The sequence below is a fragment of the Bubalus bubalis genome, chromosome 8 (assembly GCF_019923935.1).
Source record: "Bubalus bubalis isolate 160015118507 breed Murrah chromosome 8, NDDB_SH_1, whole genome shotgun sequence".
Taxonomy (NCBI): domain Eukaryota; kingdom Metazoa; phylum Chordata; class Mammalia; order Artiodactyla; family Bovidae; genus Bubalus; species Bubalus bubalis.
The window spans coordinates 22,298,526-22,317,378 of record NC_059164.1 but is presented as its reverse complement, the minus strand read 5'-3'; the positions used below and the strand labels follow the sequence as shown (position 1 = coordinate 22,317,378).

At 37.4% G+C, this 18,853-nt stretch overlaps 1 protein-coding gene and 1 non-coding gene across 8 annotated transcripts in view; both read left to right on the top strand.

Annotated features, from left to right (window-relative positions):
* DGKB (diacylglycerol kinase beta) overlaps positions 1-18,853 on the top strand; it is an 885,919-nt gene that overhangs the window by 593,238 nt on the left and 273,828 nt on the right. The window lies entirely within an intron of this gene.
* Positions 13,729-13,845, top strand: LOC112586715. Its single transcript, XR_003111201.2, has one exon. It is a non-coding gene; the product is annotated as a U5 spliceosomal RNA (small nuclear RNA).

Sequence of the window (18,853 nt, the reverse complement as noted above, 5' to 3'; positions counted from 1 at the left end):
CTCATCAGGTGATGGCCTTGACAGAACATCCCACTATTCCTGTCAGCCAGAGCTGTCAGAAACAAACCACTGATGAGACAATGACAATAATTAACACTGTGTTAATGGGATATGGAACTTCACAGTTATTTTTTCAGCTACAGTGAACTGAATGAATGCCAAGCAGTGCACATGGCTTAACATCATAACATGCTTCTCCTTTATTTACTGGGGTTATGTTGGCTCTCTTGTGTTACTAACCAGAGATATGCTTCCTTAGGCTCATGGGATGGAGATAAGGATACTAATATGCTGGAAATACAACAGCTATGTTCACATCACCATTAAAGGTTAAGAGTGAAGAAAATTGACTTCATCTGGACTTTGTTTTGATTAAGACTATGGCAGTCTGACCCTGCACAATGGAAGATACTTTGGATTATGATTGTAATTCTAAGGGAGGACATTTAAAATAAAAATCCGAAGTTTGAACCCACACTTAAAATAATAAGAGGCAATGGATTGTATGAGAGATATGGTCACAGACAGAATTAGATTATTAAAGTCAGGAGAGGTGCTGGCTAGTGCTGCCGCAAGCAAGAATTTTTGGTGGTATTTTTGTAGCAAGGTGTCACATTCTAATACAGGGTAACAAATTAAGTTAAGAAACAGTGAAGGTAGCTTGGCCCACAGGTTCCATGGAACTCCCTTTATTGTACATCTCTAGACCTATCACTTCAGTCTAACGTGTGTATACTCTACCGTAATTTTAAGTGTGTATCTAAAAGATCTCTCCCTCTTGGCATTGCTTCTTTTCAATAAGATATTTATGGAACACATGAATACTTCCTAAAGCCACATTTTAGACTTAATAAATTTCATCTTACATGAGGAACAAACATGGTAAGTCTAGACAGATTTTTTTTTCTTTCATTTTAGCTTCTCTGCTTGAACTTGAATCAAAGGAAGTAACTGTATTACATAAAGTGCATTCACTTGTAGAAATGGAACTGTTTTGATCTCTATTAAATACTGGAATTTTTTTTTTTAAAGTTTGAATGTACTCTAAAAAGTGGGATTATTTTTACCCTCCTGAATGACAAATCTTTCTGAACAGGCTTTCCAGCAATTAGTCTTGCTCTAATGCTATTTCTACACTGGCAAGATGAAGCCTGTGACTTGCCAGATATCTGGAGAATATGGTGCTTTCTGTACAGGCACCAGCATTTGTCCAAAAGCCAGAGTATATGCTTGTACTTGGCCAGTGTAGAAACAGCAGAAGAGGCCTGAAGTACTCAGATTGTTATTGGATTAGTTGGGTGATTTCTCTCAGGAATCACTGCTTTACTTCTCTAAGAATCACAAATTATTAAATATAATGCAAAGAAATCTGTGGGTTATTCTGTTTACTGCATATGCATTACGTTTGGCATGACTGAGAATAGGAAGGAAGTAACATCATGATCCTGACTCTAAGGGAGACCATATAGGGTGTTTTCATCTTAGACTCACAACTCAATTGAAAAAAATTATATGGGATTTCAAAATGAACTTTTAGAAAACTATTGTTACATACACTCTAGTGTACAAATGGTTTTAATTGTCTCATAAATACTTGTGTAAACCATTCCTTGAAGTACTTTGAGATGAAATTCTATTATTCTTGTCAGAATTAATGGTCATTTTCATAATAATTTTTGTTGTTGTTGATATTGTTATCATGCATCTCTTCTATCAAAAGAGAAAAATCTTGGCAGTCTGAAGATTGTTAAATTTTCATTTTGTTAGATTCAAAGATTTCAAAATAATCTGTTCCCTGTTCTGCCTCATTCTGAGAACTTCAGGAGAAATGGCTTTTTAAAAAGACACCATGTTGAAGTAGATTTTCTTTGTCATTCTAGAAACATACACTTTGAATGTCACTCCCCAGTCTGTCCCAATTAAAGTGTGATCCCTTCTGTGTTTGTTTGTTTTTTTTTTTTTTCCTTAAGCTGAAAGCAAAGCTCACTTTTTCATAGGAGTAAATATATAGGATAATTACTGTACATGGTAATCAACTTAACTTGTCTCAAACCTTAGTGATTGGCTATAGAATTAGTTAAAGGTTATAATGTAGGTAAATATAGAGTCTAAGTTTTCATCTTTGTTTCTGTTAGAGAAATATCCTTGTTTTAGAATTGAGGTACTAAGTGATCTCATGTGTTAATGATACAATATAATGATTCTGGATTTGACTAATATCAAATAAATTCTTCTGAATAATATTTCGGTTGATGGCATAAAATAGAGCTATAGATAATTACTGAAGAACTGAACATTCAAGTGGTAAATTCCTTTTTATCCCCACAGTTATATCCATATTCAAAACATAGTTTTGTTGCTATTCAATTTCTCAGTCATGTCCAACTCTTTGTGATCCCATGGACTAAAGCACACCAAGGCTTCCCTGTCCTTCACCATCTCCCAGAGTTTACTCAAACTCATGTCCACTGAGTCGGTGATGCCATCCAACCATCTCATCCTCTGTCGTACACTTCTCCTCCTGCCTTCAATCTTTCCCAGCATCAGAGTCTTTTCTAATCTTTTCTAAGGCTCTTCTATCAGGTGGTCAAATTATGGGAGTTTCAGCATCAGTCCGTCTAATGAATATTCAGGATTGACTTCCTTTAAGATTGATTGGTTTCATCTCCTTACAGTCCAAGGGACTCTCAAGAGTCATCTTCAATACCACAGTTCAAAAGCATCAATTCTCCCATGTTCAGCCTTCTTTATGGTCCAACTCTTACATCTATACATGACTAATGGAAAAACAACAGCTTTGACTAGACAGACCTTTGTCAGCAAAGTAATATTTCTGCTTTTTAATATGCTGTCTTGTAGTTTTTATTCCAAGAAGCAAGCATCTTTTGATTTCATGGATGCAGTTACCATTTGCAGTGACTTTGGAGCCCAAGAAAATAAAATCTGCCACTGTTTCCCCATCTATTTGCCATGAAGTGATGGAACCAGATGCCATGATTTCAGTTTTTTGAATGTTGAGTTTTAAGCCACCTTTTCACTCTCTTCTTTTCACTCTCATCAAGAGACTCTTTAGTTCCTCTTCACTTTCTGCCATAAGGCTGGTGTCATCTTCATATCTGAGGTTATTGATATTTCTTCTAGCAATCTTGATTCCAGCTTGTGCTTCATCCAGCCTGGCATTTTGGATGATGTACTCTGTATATAAGTTAAATAAGTAGGGTGACAGTATACAGCCCTGACATACTCCTTTCTCAATTTGGAACCAGTTTGTTGTTACATGTCCAGTTCTAACTGTTGCTTCTTGACCTGCATACAGGCTTTGCAGGAAGCAGGTAAGGTAGTCTGGTATTCCCAACTTTTGAAGAATTTTCCACAGTTTGTTGTGATCTACACAGTCAAAGACTTTAGCATAGTCAATGAAGCAGAAGTAGATGTTTTTCTGGAATTCTCTTGCTTTTTCTATGATGCAATGGATGTTGGCAATTTGATCTCTGGTTCCTCTGCCTTTTCTAAATCTAGCTAGAACATCTGGCAGTTCTCAGTTCATGTACTGTTAAAACCTGGCTTGGAGAATTTTGAGCATTACTTTGCTAGCATATGAAATTAGTGCAATTGTGCTGTAGTTTGAACATTCTTTGACATTGCCCTTCTTTGTCATTGGAAGACAACTGATCTTTTCCAGTCCTGTGGCCGTACTGAGTTTTCCATATTTGCTGGCTTACTGAGTGTAGCGCTTTAACAGCATCATCTTTTTACTGAGCATGGCCCTCCCCACAAGAGCAAGACCCAGTTTTACCCCCAGCCAATCCCACCCACCAGGAAGCTTCCACAAGCCTCTTATCCTCATCCATCATAGGACAGACAGAATGAAAACCACAGTCACAGAAAACTAACCAAACTAATCACCTCGACCAAAACCTTGTCTAACTCAATGAAACTACAAGCCATGCCATGTAGGATCACTCAAGATAGACAGGTCATGGTGGAGAGTTCTGACAAAATGTGGTCCCCTGGAGAAGGGAATGGCAAACCACTTCAGTATTCTTACCTTGAGAACCCCATGAACAGTGTAAAGGCAAAAAGATATGACACTGAAAGATGAACTTCCCAGGTCAGTAGGTTCCTAATATGCTACTGGAGAAGAGTGGAAAAATAACTCCAGAAGGAATGAAGAGGCTGAGCCAAAGCAGAAACAACACACAGTTGTGGATGTGTCCAGCGGTGAAAGTAAAGTCTGATGCTGTAAAGAACAATGTTGCATAGGAAACTGGACTATTAAGTCCATGAATCAAAGTAGATTGCAAGTGGTCAAACAGGAGATGGGAAAGAGTGGACATCGACATTTTAGAAATCAGTGAACTAAAATGGACCAGAGTGGGTGAATTTAATTCAGATGACCATCAAATCTACTACTGTGGCAAGAATCCCTTAGAAGAAATGGAGTAGCCCTCATAGTCAACAAGAATCCGAAATGCAGTACTTGGATGCAATCTCAAAGACAACAGAATGATCTCTATTCGTTTCCAAGGCAAGCCATTCAATATCACAGTACTCCAAGTCTGTACCCCAACCACTAATGCCAAAGAAGTTGAAGTCAAATGGTTCTATGAAGACCTACAAGACCTTCTAGAACTAGCACTAAAAAAATGATGTCCTTTTCATCATAGGGGACTGGAATGAAAAAGTAGGAAGTCAAGAGATACCTGGAGTAACAAGCAAGTTTGTCCTTGGAGTACAGAATGAGGTAGGGCAAAGCCAAACAGAATTTTGATAAGAGAACACTCTGGTCATAGCAAAAACCCTCTTCCAACAATACAAGAAATGACTCTACATCTGGATATCACCAGATGGTCAATACCAAAGTCAGATTGATTATATTCTTTGCAGCCAAAGATGCTGTGGATGGTGACTGCAGCCATGAAATCAGAAGACGATTGTTTCTTGGCAGGAATGCCACGAGAAACCTAGACAGTGTGTTGAAAAGCAGAGATATTTTTCTGCCAAAAAAAGGTCTGTATATTCAAGCCTATGGTCTTCAAAATGGTCACATGTGGTTGTGAGAGCTGGACCAAAAAGAAGGCAGATTGCCAAAGAATTGATGCCTTCAAACTATGGCACTGGAGAGGACTCTGAGAGTCCCTTCGACAGCAAGGAGATCAAACCAGTCAATGTAAAGGGAAATCAACCCTTAATATTCACTGGAAGGATCTGATGCTGAAACTGAAGCTCCATTATTTTGGTCATCTGATGCGAACAGCTGACTCATTGGAAAAGTCCCTAATGCTGGGAAAGATTGAGGGTAGAAGGAGAAGAGGGCATCAGAGAATGAGATGCCTGGATGGCATCACCAATGCAATAGATGTGAACTTGGGCAAACTGTGGGAGGTGGTGAGGGACAGGAAGTCCTGGCATGCTTCAGTTCATTGTGTCACAGAGTCAGAGCCAATTGGGCAACTGAACAACAAAAAATATATTGTTTACATACTAAAGTGCTTTCTTTAAGCATTTTTAATATATTTATTTTGAGAAACACATTCTCAAAAGCTGCTGCTGCTGCTGCTGCTTCTAAGTCGCTTCAGTCGTGTCCAACTCTGTGCGACCCCATAGATGGCAGCCCACCAGGCTCCGCTGTCCCTGGGATTCTCCAGGCAAGAACACTTGAGTGGGTTGCCATTTCCTTCTCCAATGCATGAAAGTGAAAAGTGCAAGTGAAGTCGCTCAGTCGTGTCAGACTCTTAGCGACTCCATGGACTGCAGGCTACCAGGTTCCTCCATCCATGGGATTTTCCAGGCAAGAGTACTAGAGTGGGGTGCCATTGCCTTCTCCATTCTCAAAAGCTAGAGACTGCTTTTTTTTTTTAGGAGTAGTAATGGTCATGATGATAATAGTTATATTCCTGTTTTACCAGTAAGAAATTGAGGCTTACAGAATTTTAAACATTGGTTCATATTCATATGTTTTATAAATTACAGGGTAAATTCAGGAGATTCATTTTTTATTCAAAATTTCTTACTAATTTCATACCTTTCTTCCATTTGCACCAGGTGTAAATGTGAGTAGGAATCCTTTATCTGTAGAGTTTGCAGGTGTATTTCAAGATGGCTTGCTAAAGTTGATTTAAATAGTCCTTAATATTTGTAGCCTTAGACTGGTCCCACCACTGATTTGGCCAGCTTAGAAACCCAAATGACTTTCAAAATAAGACCTTGGGCAGGCTGTTACCTTTTGTTTTTGCACACTTTTAGTCGGAGAAGGAAATGGCAACCCACTCCAGTGTTCTTGCCTGGAGAATCCCAGGGACAGGGGAGCCTGGTGGGCTGCCGTCTATGGGGTCACACAGAGTCGGACACGACTGAAGCGACTTAGCAGCAGCAGCAGCAGTCATAGACTATGGGTTAACATCTATGCTCACATTACTTGACAGATGACTCCAGATAATAAATGCCAACCACTGTTCATTCTAATTCCATTCCCATGATGTGTTTGTAACCACTGTTCTGTCTGCACCCTCTTTCTAGTTCATCAGAGATAAATTACTACTGAGTCCTTTATTCCAGTAGATCATTTTCTCTTTTGAGAAGAAAAAATGATAGTAAAAACAGAGTTCAAGGTTTTGCCTTCACACATGCCAGTGAGTTTTCCTTTTTATGGAAGTAGCTGTAGCTTTGCCTCCCTGTTCATTTTTGAAGTGATAACATGAATTTGTCAGAATCATAAATCTGAATTTGTGCTCCAAGCCCTAATTGTCAATTGTGAAGCCTTTGAATGAATTATACCTTTAGAACCGTGTACACCAATCACACTGATGTCCATTGTAAGGTGTGTTTCTGTTTTTATAATTACTCATTTTGTATTCACAAGGACGTTTTCAAAACCTCAGCTCATAGGAAACATAGGAGACTATTTATTGGTAAATGTGGTTTTGCATAATGTTTTACAATGGATACTATAAAACTTGGTATTTCTTGTTTTACCATCTTAATCTTTCAGCTGGTCATTATCATTGATCAAAATCCTTCAAGAGGATGAGATCAAAGTAGATATTTAGGTAGTTGCATACAGTATGTGAGCATTTATGGTGCTTATGTCACATTTTCTGCAACACATAAAGCATTCTTTGAAGTGAATCCAATTTTTCTATCAATGCTGTGTTCAGAGATTTCAGTAAAATTTTGGTTATCTGAAACCAGACTTCTTGTTCCCCCATTCATCTTGAAAGAACATGAGTAGAAGGAGGCTCCAATTCCTTGAAAACAGAGTCTAATTGTTAGGCAACTAGGAACAACTAAAGTTATCTAAAAGAAATAGAAGACTCAAAGATTATACTTGATATAATAAAGCAGCCAAATAGTACATACTTTCATCAGCTGATGAGAACCATCCACTTTTTTATTTTTTTCACATGAGAGCTAAGAAGCAAAAGAGTAGCAATATTGAATAAACCCAAGTGAAAGTGGAATTGTGTAGTGAACAGGGAAGACACACTAAAGAAGGGTTCATTGGACCATGGTAGCAACGATGCAGGTAATGATAGTGATGCAAGTGGTGAGTGAGACTATAATGCTAAAGAAAATGAACCGAACCATGAAGAGGCATAGCAGCAAAAGCGGCTTTGTTGGTAGAACCACAGTGGTTCTGGACTCCAGAACTCATGAAAAGTATCTACCAGAGGTGAGCTACCTTAAAAGGAGAAGAGAAGCTAAGATCTAACTCACCACATTAGAACCTGAAGATATGCCCATAGATTCTTTCTAGTGACTGGGTAATAATGTAAATGAGCAGAAACTTCTGTAGTTCCCAAATAGTCTGCATGTTAAAAGTAGACCAGCCACTGTGCTTAAACAGTCTGAGGATGGCAAACATCCGCAGCTAATGCACTGACAATTCTTATCCCCTCTTCAGTTCTGTACTAGTGAAACTGACACCTCTACTTTCAGCTCTTCACAGAGTATAACACATGTCATTAACATTAATAATCTCATCTGCCATCATTAATAAAGTTTGTCATGTTCTGACTGCCTAAACAATATTGAAAGAACACAGTAATTCTTTTGGAGATTCCTGTGCCCCAGTTTATATAAATCAGTATAAAACTCTCTCAGAAAACTTGAAAAGTTCCTTGGACAGAATATTATATCCCTCCAATATCTTCACGTAGCATAATTTTTACAATAGAAAGCTTGGGAAGTGATTAGTAGACAACTTCTCAACCCAATTCAGAGTTGGGAATTCTCCGTGCTCTGAATTAGTCAGATGTAGATAACAGGCAGCATATTCTGCCTCTTTTATTCAATAACAAAGCTGTTTGGTTTTATTCTTTACTTGGTCTTTAGAGTTCTAGTACTCTATCAATTTAGTAGATATTTACATAGCATGGCAGCTTCTGCTGTGGGAGAGCTGGGTGTGGATTGAAGCATATTATCATCCTGGTATGAAAGGCAGCAAGAAGCATTATAAAGCACAGGTCTTACAGCACTTAAAAAATGAAATGCTGATTCTGTTTAATGTGCAATCAGCGTTGTTCTTCTTGTAGTTATTTCATCACTAAGTCATGTCCTGCTCTTTTGCAACCCTATGAACTATAGCCCGCCAGGCTCCTTTTTCTGTGGTATCTCCCAGCAGGAATACTGGAATGGGTTGCCATTTCCCACTCCAGAGGATCTTCCTGACCCAGGGACCGAACCCACATCTCCAGCATTGGCAGGCAGATTCTTTTCCACTGAGCCACATGGGGAAACCGGTTTGACGTACATATCATCAATGTTGTTAAATATGCTGTTTGAAAAATCCCAATCAACAAACAAAAGCTCATAACAGCCTTTTGGCCCATAGCAACAAAGACCTGGGCTGCTTCTTGCTTTGGGGTGGGCTTGATTATTATCTTTGTGCTGGATCTTGGTATGTAAGGTTTAACTAATAATGGCTCTGAGTCCGTAATTAATCAGATTCCTAATGGTAAGCCAACATACGTTATTTAGAAAAGAAAATCTTTTAATAATTGAGACAAATGGCCTAAGATATTTGTTCCATATAAAGTTTTGATCACTTAATCACCATGCAGAGCTAAACTTCTCTGCTTCTTATGTTTTATAAGATTGCTATTGGATTTTTACCTTGATACTTTTTTTTTTCAAATAAATCCTCAGTAAAATTTAGAATAATATTTGGGATTTCTTTGGTAACATTTTGTAATCAAACTAAACTCTGGGAATTTACATTTACTTTCATTTAGTTATTATATTTAAAATATATTATTTCCTAACTTACTCCATATATAAAGAAGCAACTAGAAAGCATCTTTACAGAGGTGTAAGGTTGACCTGCTTGGTCACTCTTTGGTGACATAGTCACATAATTACAGTCTAGGAGAGCAAACTAATTCATATATTGACGACTCACAATGGGAAAACTTATATTGAAGGCAGTTCTTCAAATGCATATTTTATAACCAAGAAATTTTATGTTATGAAAGTGATATATGGAGTAGCTTGTATTGCTTCAGTGAAGTCATTTTTAGGGGGGGAATATTTACTGTTTTCTTGGAAAAATTCAATAGGTAGGCCTAAATGTTCAAGGATTTTATTATCTTAAATGAACTGAGTTTATTGTTTTATCAATTACATAATTTATACCTTGTTTTTTTTATATAACGTGAATAATACATTAATTAAACCTAAAATTGTTTGATAGATCCAAGTATCTAAGATATTGCATATTAGGAATTTGTACATATTTATATGTATGGTATGGTAATGTACATATTTGTACATATGGTAAGATATCATTTAGACATGAGGGCTCTCTAAAATGTTTTTATATGAATTTCAGAGTGCTGGAATTCTCATTTATATTTTAAATGGTAAATTCGAACATCAACATTTTAGAATTAGCTTCTTTAAATTTTTTACCTAGATCTTTAATTAAAGATTTTTCCTTTTCTTACATTTATTCCAGAAATAATATCAAACTGTTAACTAACAGATTTATCTATTATATATTTGAAAAGCATAGTAATAAAATTATGAAGAAATATTGTTAACCAAAATTTGCTTTGAATTACAAAGATTATTTTAAAGATTTTTCTAATGTATGAGCATGAAAAAGAGCAAATGGTGGGATGGCAGTAAGAGATAGTAGTGAAAATATTTTATCATTGTGTTCATTACCATAAATCAAAGGCACTGTAAGATTTGCCTTTATGTTTGGAAGAACAAGCTTTTTATTGACTGTCTTTCATAATTAATAGCATTTACTCTTTAAATCAAATTAGTCCACTTTTCCTGTTAAAGCCTCATTGTAGGATCATTTTTTAAAGCACAAAATGACCTTGACAAAAATGAAGCATTGATAATACGTTGATTAGAAGTCTATTTGGTCTAATAGCAACTGTTTCCTTGTCATTAGTTCCTGCTACAAAACTCTCAGAGGTCATAGTTCATTACTATCTCCTGGCAGCGTTATTTTCTCCATACAGAAAAAGTTGACCCTACTGAACAAAACACTGATGGATTGACTTAGTCATATATATGGATTTTCTTAATACTTCTTTAATCAGCTAATTTTGTGATTCAAGGTTGTATTACAGGATATCCATCAACTGGGCAGGAAGAAGAGAACAATATGCCAGGGAAACGAGCATCCTCAGAATTTCTTGTTAGACATAATCAATGAAGGGTAGAGAGGCTGTGCTTTATTGCAGAAAAAGAAATGCATAAAGTGATTGAGGTTTCAGAAAATCAAAATGCAAGCATTGATAGGGAAACACATGGCAGGAAGAAACTGCACATATAAGAGCAAGTTATAGGTGTTCATGGTTTGACATGTTGAAAAATAAAGCTAGAAAATGTTCCACATAAGCCCTTGGAATCCTTGCTGAATTTAAGAATTTCTCCTATGAAATGTGGTAAATTTTAATATAAACACCTCCCTTTCATGGTAATTTGAGCAAAGGAACACAGATATTTATGAAACAACACATCCAATAAACAGAAACCATTACTTATACATTCTTTATCCATAATATATGTGGACTTCACTGGTATAAAATATATGTAGTCAAAGAAAAAAATAGTTTGCTTTGGTTAGCCAAGGGCAATAAAGGACAAATGAGATGCAATTAAGCAGAGAACAATTTAGGATAATTCTAATAGCAAAGTCTTTAATGATGCTTTGATACAGATGAATTTGATTTAGAAATATCTCCTAAGTTAAGTTGTGGAAACCTATCTCTTTAGTCACTTAAATTTGGACAGGCAGAAGTTATTATGCTGAATGAGAAAATGGAAACCTTGGAAAGGAACTAAATGACCTAATTGATCTTCTTTTCCATCACTGATTTCTAGATACTACTGTAAATTAAATGGGAAAAGATTACCTTCTTACTATCTAAAATAAAAAGAAATGAACTGGACTTGCAAGTGCTTATTATATATATATATATTTTAAAAAGTTTAGCAAGGTGGCATTAGTGGTAAAAAACCCACCTGCCAATACAGGAGACATAATGAAATGTGGGTTTGATCCCTGGGTTAGGAAGATCCCCTGGAGGACTGAAGGGCAACCCATGCCAGTATTCTTGGGCAGAGGAGCCTTGCAGGCTAAAGTCCATGGGGTAGCAAAGAGTCAGACACAACTGAGCAGCTTAAACACACACACAGCATAAAGCCATGTCTCAGTTCAGTTCAGTTCAGTCACTCAGTTGTGTCCGACTCTTTGCAACTCCATGGACTGCAGCACATCAGGCTTCCTTGTCCACTCCCAGAGCTTGCTCAAACTCACGTCCATTGACTTGGTGACCCATCGAACCATCTCATCCTCTGTCGTCCCCTTCCCCTCCAGCCTTCAATCTTTCCCAGCATCAGGGTCTTTTCAAATGAGTCAGTTTTTCACATCGGGTAGCCAAAGTATTAGAGTTTCAGCTTCAACATCAGTCCTTCCAATGAATATTTAGGACTGATCTCCTTTAGGATGGACTGGTTGGATCTCCTTGCAGTCCAAGGGACTCTCAGGAGTCTTCTCCAACACCACAGTTCAAAAGCATCAATTCTTCAGTGCTCAACTTTCTCCATAGTCCAACTCTTACATCTATACATGACTACTAGAAAAACCATAGCTTTGACTACACCGACCTTTGTCAGCAAAGTAATATCTCTGCTTTTTAATATGCTGTCTAGGTTGGTCATAACTTTCCTTCCAAGGAGGAAGTGTCTTTTAATTTCATGGCTGCAGTCACCATCCACAGTGATTTTGGAGCCCCCCAAAATAAAGTCTCTCACTGTTTCCATTGTTTCATGGTATATTTGCCATGAAGTGATGGAACTGGGTGCCATGATCTTTGTTTTTTGAATGTTGAGTTTTAAGCCAGATTTTTCACTCTCCCCTTTCACTTTCATCAAAAGACTCTTAGTTCTCTTGATGACTGAGACTAAGAACTAAGACTCTTAGTTCTTCTTTACTTTCTGCCATAAGGGTGATGTCATCTGCATATCTGAGGTTATTGATATTTTTCCCAGCAATCTTGATTCCAGCTTGTGCTTCATCATGCGAAATGCTGGGCTGAATGAAACACAAGCTGAAATCAAGCTGTGTCTATAGCCACCTTTTTGCCCGTGTCCTTGCCTGATATTGTTCTTAGTGGCTCTGAGGTGATATATGCAATATTTGTGTTATATAAATCACTTCAGATAGCTGGGTGATAGCTTTTCTAGAACAGAGTAGTAGTCACAGTTTCCTGTCCTGATTTAGAAACAAAAAAATCATTAGAAACTATAAAACCTTTATCTAAATATCTCATATATTTTTTTGGTGGGAATATAACATGGTAGAGCCATTTGGAAAAAAGTTTATACAGTTTTCTTATAAAATCAAACATAAACTTATCATACAATCCAGCTATCTAATACCTGGGTATTTATCCCTGAGAAAATAAAACTTAAGTCCACAGAAAGACCTGTACACAAATATTCACATCAGGTTTATAATAGTCAAAAGCTGGAAACAAACAAAACATCCTGCAAGGATCAAATGGTTAAACAAACTGTGGTCCACCCCTTTTCTGCAAAGAAAAGCAACAAACTCTTGACACACAAGAAGTATGAATCTCAAGGACATTAAACTGGGGGGCGGGGGGCAGGAAGAGAGCCAGTCTCAAAAGGTTACATACCGTATGATTCTCTTTATAGAACATTCTCAAAAGACAAAATCATGGGATGGAAAACAAAACAGTGGCTTCCATGGGTTAAGGCTAGGGTGAACAGGATGGGTATGACTAGAAAGAGGCAGCAAGGGAGTTTCTGGTTCTATATTTTAACTGTGCTTGTGGTTACTGAAAGAAAAAGAAAAGAAGCACATTCAAAGTCACAATACACAATTTAGAAAACCTGCGGTTTCCATGCTTGAACCACGAGGCGGTTGAGAGCCCAGCCACGTGGACCTCTGCTTCGCCCCCTAGTGGCGGCTCCAGAGGTACAGCTATGAAGATGAAGGTGTTGCAGGGAAGTGGCTGACTCATACTTCTCATTTGCATACCCATCATACCCTGCAGAGTACAATCTTTTCAGGCTTAAAATAATATATTTTTTCGGCTCAACATTTCTAACTATGAGAAGTTTGCTTACAGAATTCCTTGTTTAAACTTTAGGCAGGAAGTAACCCTTGGGATACAGAACCACCATCAGCGAAGTAGGAGTTGCAATTAGTGGGAGGTGCCCGCTCAGCAAGTGAACATTACTTTCCGGTTTCTCTTCATATTGCACAGGTCTTTCGCTTCTTACTTGAGATTTTCGTGGGGAGAAACAACCTTGAGTTGTTAAACTAATTTTTGGAGGCCTTGCTTCGGCAAGGCTGATCTTTCACGGTACAAAGAAAGACCTCACTTTGTGAAAATAACAATGTGATTTGCGTTTTCTAGTATTGTGTTATAGTCAGTGTAGTTGGCAGTTTTCTTAACAGCTCAGTGAAGTATCTATCTACAACGCAGGGGAGGTCTCGGTTCAATTCTTGGACCAGGGGCTGAAGGGTTCCCCCGGAGAAAGGTTCAATTCTGGGGCCACAGGGGCAGAGGCAGAAAGATTCCGCCAAAGCAAGAAATAATAACCTAGCCGGGCCAGAACAATACGCCAACCAAGGACAGCTCGGCGACTATACATATAGCTCAGTACTTCTCAATGGATAGGCGTCTGAGTGAACTCCGGGAGTTGGTGATGGACAGGGAGGCTCGGCGTGCTGCAGTTCCAGGGGTGGCAAAGAGTCGGACAGGACTGAGTGAACTAAGCATTTCTAAGTGTGAACTCCAAAGTAAGGCTCCATTGGTTTTTTTTTTTGTTTGTTTGTTTGTTTTTTTTGTCAGAAGTGAAGTAAAGTTATTCAGTCGGGTCTGACACTTTACAACCCCATGGTCCAGGCTTCTCAGTCCGTGGGATATTCCAGGCAAGCGTACTGGTTTAGTTCAGTCCAGTCTCTCAGTCGTGTCCGACTCTCTGCGACCCCAGGAATCGCAGAGTATTGGAATGGGTTGCTATTTTCTTCTCCAGAAGATCTTCCCAACCCAGGGATCGAACCCGGCTCTCCCGCAGTGGCATATGCTTTACCATCTGAGCCATCAGGGAAGTTCTGTAAAAATATCTGTAAAACTAAAAATATTATAGGTTTAAGTCACGTAAGTTATACCAGGTAAAGTCTGGACTTGCCAGTTATTGGTGACTCCTATCAGACACACTAAAACGACCGTGATGCTAAGTTGCTTCAGTCGTGTCTGATTCTTTGTGACCCTATGATCCGCAGCCCCCCAGGCCCCTCTGTCCATGGGATGCTCCAGGCAAGAATGCTGAAGTGGGTACCCATTCCCTTTTTTAGAGGATCTTCTCCACCCAGGGATCAAACTCGGGTCTCTTGTGTCTCCAGCACTGGCAGGCAGGTTCTTTACCACTAGAACCACATGGGAAGTACAATCAAAGATAAAAATTAACTCAATGTTCTAAATCAACTATTTGTCTAATTCTCATCTATAGGCTCTCAGTATTATATCTTTCCAATCCAGTGATACAATGAAAACATAGAATTTTTCATTTTATCTTTAGCATATGTGTATTACCAAAGAATTAGAAGTATGAATTTTAAGTGTCCATGTATCATGTCTGAAAGACACAAATGGCCATTTTCCAATATCTTTCAAGTTATCTCCTTCCATTCTCCTTAGAAGCTTCTGGCTCAAGTAGGATGATAGAATATGAAAGGTTGTGGGGAAAGAAAGTTGACTCAACCTTTAAGTGTCAAAATTTCAGTCAGACTCTTACCGCAGACTTAAACCCAGCAAAAAACAAAATAGATAAAATTACACATTTCCATACACAATTGGTTTTACATGGATACTTAAAAGTGAATTAATGTGATATTGTTACTAAATATGTTCTTTTAATCACAAAAATACCTCTAACTAGCAAGTGGAGTTAATAAATATGTCAAACTGAATACATACTGGTTTCATGTTGATTTTTCCTGAATTTTATTAATTTTTGCTAAAAACAAATTTCCAAAGAATTAAATATTTTCTCTAATTTAAGTTATAACTTATTTGAAGCTAAAACAAACATTCCAGAAATTGAAGAGGTGAGTTCTTAAAGGAAACATCAAAAATGTCTCCTCAGAACAAGTCATTTTATCTACTCTACATCAATACTGGTTAATTGGTACACCTTTCTCTCCTAAATGAGTATTTTATGCATACCTATTCCATCTTCTAAATTCTTTTGCAATATTTTATGTAAATAATTATATTTCCCCTTCTCAATTCTCTTGTGATAATTTAAGTAAAATCGTAGAAAAGATCTCTGTATGAAATATAAACCAAGATAAAATGAAATACCTTTGGCTCTTGGATATGTGAAAAATAACCCCAATTTCTTCTGTTTTGTTGTTGTAGCTGTCTTTTTGTTGAAGAAATGTCTTGTGCACTATAAATATCTATGTTCAAAATTTCAGATGATTATAATTCATCTTTTTCTTTGTGGTTCTTGTCAAGAAATTGATGAAATGACATAAATAAATGAACAATAAAATAGTTCAAAGATAAATTGTTCCTTCATTATAACTTTCTCATGTTAAGCCATGGATGGCACTTAAAGGAGAATTTTAGTTTATCAAGCTGAAAAGGGCAAGTAAAAATTTATTTCTTCAAGAAAATCTCTCTTCCCTAAGATTAGCCTCTTCTAGGATCCTCAAGACCTTTATTATTAAGTTATTAAGACAATTAAAGTGAAATTTTATGAGTATGAGAGATTTTCATTTGCTGACATAAGACAAAGAAACATTTTGGCTTGCAGCATCAGAAGAGAAGTAAGTTCTGAATAGCTCTGACCACTTGGAATTACACTAGTATTTAAATAGAAATATTGAAGAGGGATTAGTAGGCAAGATTCTGTTAGCGGATAGTTTTATGTGTGGCTCACAGTTCACTCAGAAAATGGGGAAGTAGTATTTTCTCTCTGGAAACAGCTGTGATATACTTCTGTCTCCTTACATTCAAATGACTGCCTGCACCCCCGCGTAGGGTTTGAAGGTCATTTGCCGACCAGTTATGATGCTCCCCACCCCGTACATGTTGGAAGTGTTTCACTGTGAAGAGGCTTAAATGGCATGCCCTCATCTTTTAACTTTAACAAGGGCCATTGATGGATGTGGTCCATTTAAATGTACAACAGAGAGCTGAACTAGATAACGAACTTATTATTCCTCTCGGAGGATTATAGGTTAGTCCCGACGGAGTGCAGTAAGCCAGAGCAAATCCATATCTACTGGCTAAACAATAGCCAGAAGGCTGACTAGAAATATTGATTTACTTTCTAGGCCATTTAGGCCTTAATGGCGGAGAAAAGCTGAAGTGCTGTTTACTTTTCTGCCAGAATCGACCAAACAACCAGTCCATTTTTTACAGGTTTTTGATTGATTTCGCTTAGAAGAATTAGAGGTGATTTATTTTTAAGCTGAAAGCAACTCGTAAATATCTTCAACTGTACGGGTTCCCTGAGAGGAAATGTTAAGTGGAAAGACGTATTGAGAAAGACTTTGTTGCAAATCAATGGGAACAAGGTATCATGCCTCACTATGAACCGTCAGATGTCATACACTTTTCCAGAGCCCTGTCAGGACTATAATCTCATCACTTCGGTGTCTGTCTTTTTGAAAGCTCTCAAGTTCACCAAGCTTGAATAAATTTAATCGCCTGACTGAATTTCAGCCAAATGCACCCCGCTGACTTTCAAAGGGTCCTGGATGGGACAACATAATGGTGTGCAAGGCTCGCATGGAGCATTTTCGATGTTTGATGGGTGAAAACAGTAATTTATCACACAAGTGGCAATTTTCCATGATTCCTCAATCCCACACACAGAAAATGTGTAACTCCAACAAAGAAATGAAGCCTACACACAAAGGAGGGCTCATCCCAGATGGTACCTTGTTAGTCCGTCTGTTAAAAAAAAGACGTCAACACTTAAATCACTTATAATATTGAAAGATATGCTTCAACAATAACTGTGAAAAATTGTCTGTGACTTACTGTTCACTCGGGCAAGGGCATGACAAGACTGCAATGAAAGGCCAATTAAGTGTTTTAAATGACCGTCCCGAGAGTGCCTGTCTTCATGTTTAGATTGAGTTAACAAAGGGGTGAAAGATGGCCCTTGAAATTCTATATGGAAGTTCTCTATTCTGCGCTGGCCACAGAGGGAGAAAGGAGTTCAACAAGCTTCACATTTCATCTCTGTGCTCTTCTCAGTTGTCATCACCATAACTGTCTTTTAAATTTTTGATATTTTGCTGTTTGGAAAAGTTATCAGGGATTCTTCTTTCTCACCTTACTGAAAGAATTTTAAAAATCGTATTATCAGTAAAAATCAATTGAGAACTTTGCACTCATCAATCTATTATAATTTTTAATAATATACAATTATCTTTATAATATTTTCTTTCTTGACAATAAAATCATATTTGCGTGTGGCAGAAAATTAAGGTAGTAAATAAAATTTTAAGTATTAAAAAGATCATCCGTAAGTCCTTCAATCTAAAATAAGTACTGTTATCTTTTAGTATTTTTCCTTTCAGTCTTCTTCTGGGGAGGGGGGTTTAGATTTGTATGTATATTTGCCTAATATTAAAACCAAAACTTTGGAAAATTGCATATTGTTTCATTAAAATTATTTCAGGAGCATTTTTACATAATCTGTAAAAGAGAATTTTCCTTCAAATCAGTAACTATTTTCTAGCAGTGGGGTTTGAAAAGGACACTTCTCCATCTGACAGTAATAACCTGTAAAATGGGAATAATAATAGAGCACATACCACATGAGATATTTGAGAGGAAAGTATTTTATAAAGTAATAGCAGTGGTGATCAATCATTTGAATTTATAGCTTAAAATGTGGTTTACCTGATTCTTTCCTTTATTTTGCTTTCACAGTACAAAATTTAGCTACCTGAGATTTTTGTTATATCCATTAATTGTCATTAAAATGGCAAGTGCCGCTTAGTGAAACCATAACATAGAAGCCTCCTATTTGAAAGACCTTTCAAATAGAATAAATGCAAAAATCTAATTGATGTTAATAATCTTTTTGTTTCACTCTCTTCCCCCTCCCTTTTGTCCTTCATTTCCCCTATCAAAATATTTGATCATTTAGAGGAGGCTAGACCTCCTGGGAGAGGAGCGGTACATGTCAAGCTGATAAGCTTGAAAAACGCATGTTTGCTGGAGTTCACCAGAGGGACAGTTAGCCACCGCTTTGCTGTAATTACTGTAGACCAGGGACAGCAGTAATTCATGGGCTGACAATTCATACTTTCTTTCTCACTTATCTC